Raw genomic sequence first — 6,188 nt, 5'->3', positions numbered from 1 at the left:
TCAGCTGACCCACTTGTGCCTCCAAGTTTCTAATGAAGGACCTTGTTTCATTCATGAAACTTAAAGTGGCCTTAGATAGATCAGAGACTATGTTTGCTAAGCTAGAGGAGATCTGCTCAGAATTCTCTGTCTGTTGCTGAGAAGATGATGGAAAAGGCTTGTTATTGCTAAGCCTATTTCTTCCACCATTATTAAAGCCTTGTTGGGGCTTTTGTTGATCTTTCCATGAGAAATTTGGATGATTTCTCAATGAGGAATTATAGGTGTTTCCATAGGGTTCACCTATGTAATTTACCTCTGCCATTGCAGGGTTCTCAAGATCATAAGCTTCTTCTTTAGAATATGATTCTTTAGTACTGTTGGATGCATTTTGCCATCCATTCAGACTCTGAGAAATCATGTTGACTTGCTGAGTCAACATTTTGTTCTAAGCCAATATGGCATTCAGAGCATCAATTTCAAGAACTCTCCTCTTCTGAGGCGTCCCATTACTCACAGGATTCCTCTCAAAGGTGTACATGAATTGGTGATTTGCAACATGTCAATGAGTTCTTGAGCTTCTGCAGGTGTTTTCTTCAGGTGAATGGATCCACCTGCAGAATGGTCCAATGACATCTTAGACAATTCAGACAAACCATCATAGAATATATCCAGGATGGTCCATTCTAAAAGCATGTCAGAAGGACACTTTTTGGTCAACTGCTTGTATCTTTCCCAAGCTTCATAGAGGGATTCACAATCTTTTTGCTTAAAGTTCTGAACATCCACTCTAATCTTACTCAGCTTTTGAAGAGGAAAGAACTTGGCCAAGAAGGCCGTGACCAGCTTATCCCAAGAGTTCAGGCTCTCTTTAGGTTGAGAGTCCAACCATATTCTAGCTCTGTCTCTTACAGCAAAAGGGAAAAGCATAAGCTTGTAGACCTCAGGATCAACCCCATGGTCTTAACAGTATCACAGATCTGCAAGAATTCTGTGAAGATATGAAAAGGATCTTCTGATGGAAGTCCATGAAACTTACAATTCTGTTGCATCAGAGAAACTAATTGAGGCTTTAGCTCAAAGTTGTTTGCTCCAATGGCAGGGATTGAGATGCTTCTTCCATGTAATTTGGAATCTGGTGCAGTAAAGTCACCAAGCACCTTCCTTGTATTGTTGTTGTTGGGTTCGGCTGCCATATCCTCTTCAGAGTACTGTGCTTTAGCTGCTCTTAACTTACTCTTCAAAGTCCTTTCAGGTTCAGGATCAGCTTCAACAAGAATACCATTTTTCTTGTTCCTGCTCATATGAAAGAGAAGACAACAAAGAAAGAAGAGGAATTCTCTATGTCACAGTATAGAGATTCCTTTATGTGAGTAGAAAAAAGAGGAAAATAGAAGAAAAAGAAGAAAAATTTGAACACAGAAGAGAAGAGAGGGTTCAAATTTTTGAGATGAAGAGAAGTCTTAGTAAATGAATAAATAAATAGAAATAGATGAGAGAGAGAGAGAGTTTTTTGAAAATTATTTTTGAAAAATGGTTAGTGATTTTCGAAAATTAAAAGAAGAAATAAAATTAAAATTAAAATTTGAAACAATTAGTTAATTAAAAGAATTTTAAAAAAGGAGGGAGGTATTTTCAAAAATTAGAGAGAGAAAAGTGGTTAGGTGGTTTTGAAAAAGATAAGAAACAAACAAAAAGTCAATTAGTTAGTTGAAAAAAGAAAAAGATTTGAAAATCAATTTTTAAAAGATAAGAAGTTAGAAAATATATTTTTAAATCAAATTTTTGAAAAAGATATGATTGAAAAGATATGGTTGAAAAAGATAAATCTTGACTTGACTAACAAGAAACAACTTATTTCAAAAAAAATTTGACTAAGTCAACCCAAAGATTTCGAATTTTATGAGAGAAATAAGGAAAAGATATTTTTTTGATTTTTTTGAATTTTTAATGATGAGAGAGAAAAACACAAAAATGACTCACAACATGAAAATTATGAATCAAAACACATGATGCATGCAAGAACACTATGAATGTCAAGATGAACACTAAGAACACTTTGAAGATCAAGATGAACATTAAGACTTATTTTTGAAAAATTTTCAAGAAAAGAAAAACATGCAAGACACCAAACTTAGAAATTTTTAATGCTTACACACTATGAATGCAAAAATGCATATGAAAAACAACAAAAGACACAAAACAAGAAAATTTAAAGATCAAACAAGAAGACTTATCAAGAACAACTTGAAGATCATGAAGAACACATGCATGAATTTTCAAAATTTTTTTTAGAAAAATAAAAAATATGCAATTGACACCAAATTTAAAAATTGACTCTAGACTCAAACAAGAAACACAAAATATTTTTTATTTTTATGATTTTATTAATTTTTTTGTATTGTTTTGGAATTTTTTTTTTTGAAAATTTATGTTTAGAAAAACGAAAACAAAGAAAAATTTTTTTGAAAAATTTTTGAAAACTTTTTGAAAAGAAAACAAGAAGAAAATTACCTAATCTGAGCAACAAGATAAACCGTCAGTTGTCCAAACTCGAACAATCCCTGGCAACGGTGCCAAAAACTTGGTGCACGAAATTGTGATCATCAACAATGGTGCACTTTGTCACAAACTTCGCACAATTAACCAGCAAGTGCACTGGTTTGTCCAAATAATACCTTACGTGAGTAAGGGTCGATCCTACAGAGATTGTTGGTATGAAGCAAGCTATGGTCATCTTGTAAATCTCAGTTAGGCGGATTCAAATGATTATAATGGTTTTCGAAATTAAGGATAAATAAAGCATAAAATAAAGATAGAGATACTTATGTAAATTATTGGTGGGAATTTCAGATAAGTGTATGGAGATGCTTTGTACCTTCTGAATCTCTGGTTTCCTACTGCTTTCATCCAATCCTTCATACTCCTTTCCATGGCAAGCTGTATGTAGGGCATCACCATTGTCAATAGCTACTTCCCATCCTCTCAGTGAAAATGGTCCAAATACTTTGTCAGAGCACGACTAATCATCTGTCGGTTCTCGATCATGTCGGAATAGAATCCATTGATTCTTTTGCGTTTGTCACTACGCCTAACACTCACGAGTTTGAAGCTCGTCACAGTCATTCAATCCCTGAATCCTACTTGAAATACCACAGACAAGGTTTATACTTTCCGGATTCTCAAGAATGGCCGCCAATAATTCTAGCTTATACCACGAAGAATCTGATCTCATGGAATGGAAGGCTCAGTTGTCAGTCGAGGGCAACCATGCGTCGTGCATCAGGAATCTAAGAGATACACACTCTAGCTCTCGCTTGTAGAACGGAGGTGGTTGTGAGGCACGCGTTCATAAGGACGGATGATGATGACTGTCACGGATCATCACATCCATCAGGTTGAAGTACGAGTGATATCTTAGAACAAGAATAAGCTGAATTGAATAGAAGAACAATAGTACTTTACATTAATTCTCGAGGTGCAGCAGAGCTCCACACTTTAATCTATGGTGTGTAGAAACTCCAACGTTGAAAATACATAAGTGATGGTCCAGGCATGGCCGAATGGCCAGCCCTTATAAACGTGATCAATAGTCTCCTAAGATGAACAACTAATTAAAACTGAGACCAAAGATCCCTAATACAATAGTAAAATGTCCTATTTATACTAGACTAGTTACTAGGGTTTACAAAAATAAGTAATTGATGCAGACATCCACTTCTAGGGCCCACTTGGTGTGTGCTTGGGCTGAGCTTGAGCTTTATACGTGCAGAGGCTTCTCTTGGAGTTAAACGCCAAGTTGTAACATACTTTTAGCATTTAACTCCAGAATGCAGCATGGAACTGGCGTTGAACGCCAGTTTGCATCGTCTAAACTTGAATAAAGTATGAACTATTAAATATTGCCGGAAAGCTCTGGATGTCTACTTTCTAACGCAGTTAAGAGCGCGCCATTTGAAGTTTTGTAGCTCCAGAAAATCCATTTCGAGTGCAGGGAGGTCAGAATCCAACAACATGAGTAGTCCTTTGTCAACCTCCTATCAGATTTTTGCTCAGGTCCCTCAATTTCAGCCAGAAAATACCTGAAATTACAGAAAAACACACAAACTCATAGTAAAGTCTAGAAATGTGAATTTTGCATTAAAACTAATAAAAACATCCCTAAAAGTAGCTAGATCCTACTAAAAACTACCTAAAAACAATGCCAAAAAGCATATAAATTATCCACTCATCAGTGTGTTTTTCTGTGATTTCAGGTTTTTTCTGGCTGAAATTGAGAGAGCTGAGCAAAAATCTGATTCAGGGTGAAAAAGAACTGCTGATGCTATTGGATTCTGACCTCCCTGCACTCGGAATGGATTTTTCGGAGCTACAGAAGTCCAATTGGCGCACTCTCAATTGGGTTGGAAAGTAGACATCCAGGGCTTTCAAGCAATACATAATAGTTCATACTTTGTTCGAAGAAAAATGATATAAACTGGCGTTTAACGCCAGTTCCATGTTTCATTTTGGCGTTAAACGCCAGAAACAGGTTGCAAATTGGAGTTAAACGCCCAAAACAGGTTACAACCTGACGTTTAACTCCATAAATAGCCCATGCACGTGAAAAGCTCAAGTCTCAGCCCCAGCACACACCAAGTGGGCCCCAGAAGTGGATTTCTACACTATCTATCTTAGTTTACTCATTTTCTGTAAACCTAGATTACTAGTGTAGTATTTAAACAACTTTTAGAGATTTATTCTGTACCTCATGACATTTTTAGATCTGAACTTTGTACTCTTTGACGGCATGAGTCTCTAAACTCCATTGTTGGGGGTGAGGAGCTTTGCTGTGTCTTGATGAATTAATGCAATTATTTCTGTTTTCTATTCAAACACGCTTGTTTCTATCTAAGATGCTCATTCGCACTTCAATATGATGGATGTGATGATCCGTGACACTCATCACTATTCTCAATCTATGAATGCGTGCCTGACAACCACCTCCGTTCTACCTTCGATTGAATGAGTATCTCTTGGATTCCTTAATCAGAATCTTTGTGGTATAAGCTAGAATCCATTGGCAGCATTCTTCAGAATCCAGAAAGTCTAAACCTTGTCTGTGGTATTCTGGTGCACGAAATTGCAATCACACTTTTGCAATTCCGTACAACTAACCAGCAAGTGCACTAGGTCGTCCAAGTAATACCTTATGTGAGTAAGGGTCGATCCCACGGAGATTGTTGGCTTGAAGCAAGCTATGGTTATCTTGTAACTCTTAGTCAGGATATCAATAATTCTCAGGTTTAATTGTGAAAAGTAAAAAAACATGAAATAAATACTTGTTTTGCAGTAATGGAGAACAGGTTAAGGTTTTAGAGATGCTCTATCTTCTGAATCTCTGCTTTTCTACTGTCTTCTTCTTCATGCACGCAAGGCTCCTTCCATGGCTAGCTGTATGTAGGGTTTCACTGTTGTCAATGGCTACCTCCCATCCTCTCAGTGAAAATGTTCAACGCGCTCTATCACAGCATGGCTAATCATCTGTCGATTCTCAATCAGGTTGGAATAGAATCCAGTAATTCTTTTGCGTCTGTCACTAACGCCCAGCCCTCAGGAGTTTGAAGCTCGTCACAGTCATTCAATCCTTGAATCCTACTCAGAATACCACAGACAAGGTTTAGACCTTCCGAATTCTCTTGAATGCCGCCATCAATTCTAGCTTATACCACGAAGATTCTGATTAAGGAATCTATAGATATTCACTCAATCTAAAGTAGAACGGAGGTGGTTGTCAGGCACACGTTCATAGGTGAGAATGATGATGAGTGTCACGGATCATCACATTCATCAAGTTGAGGAACAAGTGATATCTTAGAATAGAAGCAAGCGTGATTGAATGAAAAACAGTAGTAATTGCATTAATCCATCAAGACACAGCAGAGCTCCTCACCCCCAACCATGGGGTTTAGAGACTCATGCCGTAGAAGATACAATAAGAAATGTGTAATGTGTCATGAGATGAAGATACAATGTCAAAATATCCTATTTATAGTGAAATAGTAGCCTAGGATATACAGAAATGAGTAAATGACGTAAAAATCCACTTCCGGGGTCCACTTGGTGTGTGCTTGGACTGAGCATTGAAGCTTTCACGTGTAAAGACTTTTCCTAGAGTTAAACGCCAGCTTTTGTGCCAGTTTGGGCGTTTAACTCCAATTTTTGTGCCA

At 37.0% G+C, this 6,188-nt stretch overlaps 1 non-coding gene across 1 annotated transcript; it reads left to right on the top strand.

The window, feature by feature from the left end:
* Nucleotides 1-670: 670 nt before the first annotated feature.
* Nucleotides 671-777, top strand: LOC127742229 (small nucleolar RNA R71). Its single transcript, XR_008003417.1, has one exon. It is a non-coding gene; the product is annotated as a small nucleolar RNA R71 (small nucleolar RNA).
* The last annotated feature ends 5,411 nt before the right edge of the window (nt 778-6,188 follow it).

The sequence above is a fragment of the Arachis duranensis genome, chromosome 9 (assembly GCF_000817695.3).
Source record: "Arachis duranensis cultivar V14167 chromosome 9, aradu.V14167.gnm2.J7QH, whole genome shotgun sequence".
Lineage (NCBI taxonomy): Eukaryota > Viridiplantae > Streptophyta > Magnoliopsida > Fabales > Fabaceae > Arachis > Arachis duranensis.
This window is presented reverse-complemented; position numbering and strand designations above follow the sequence as displayed.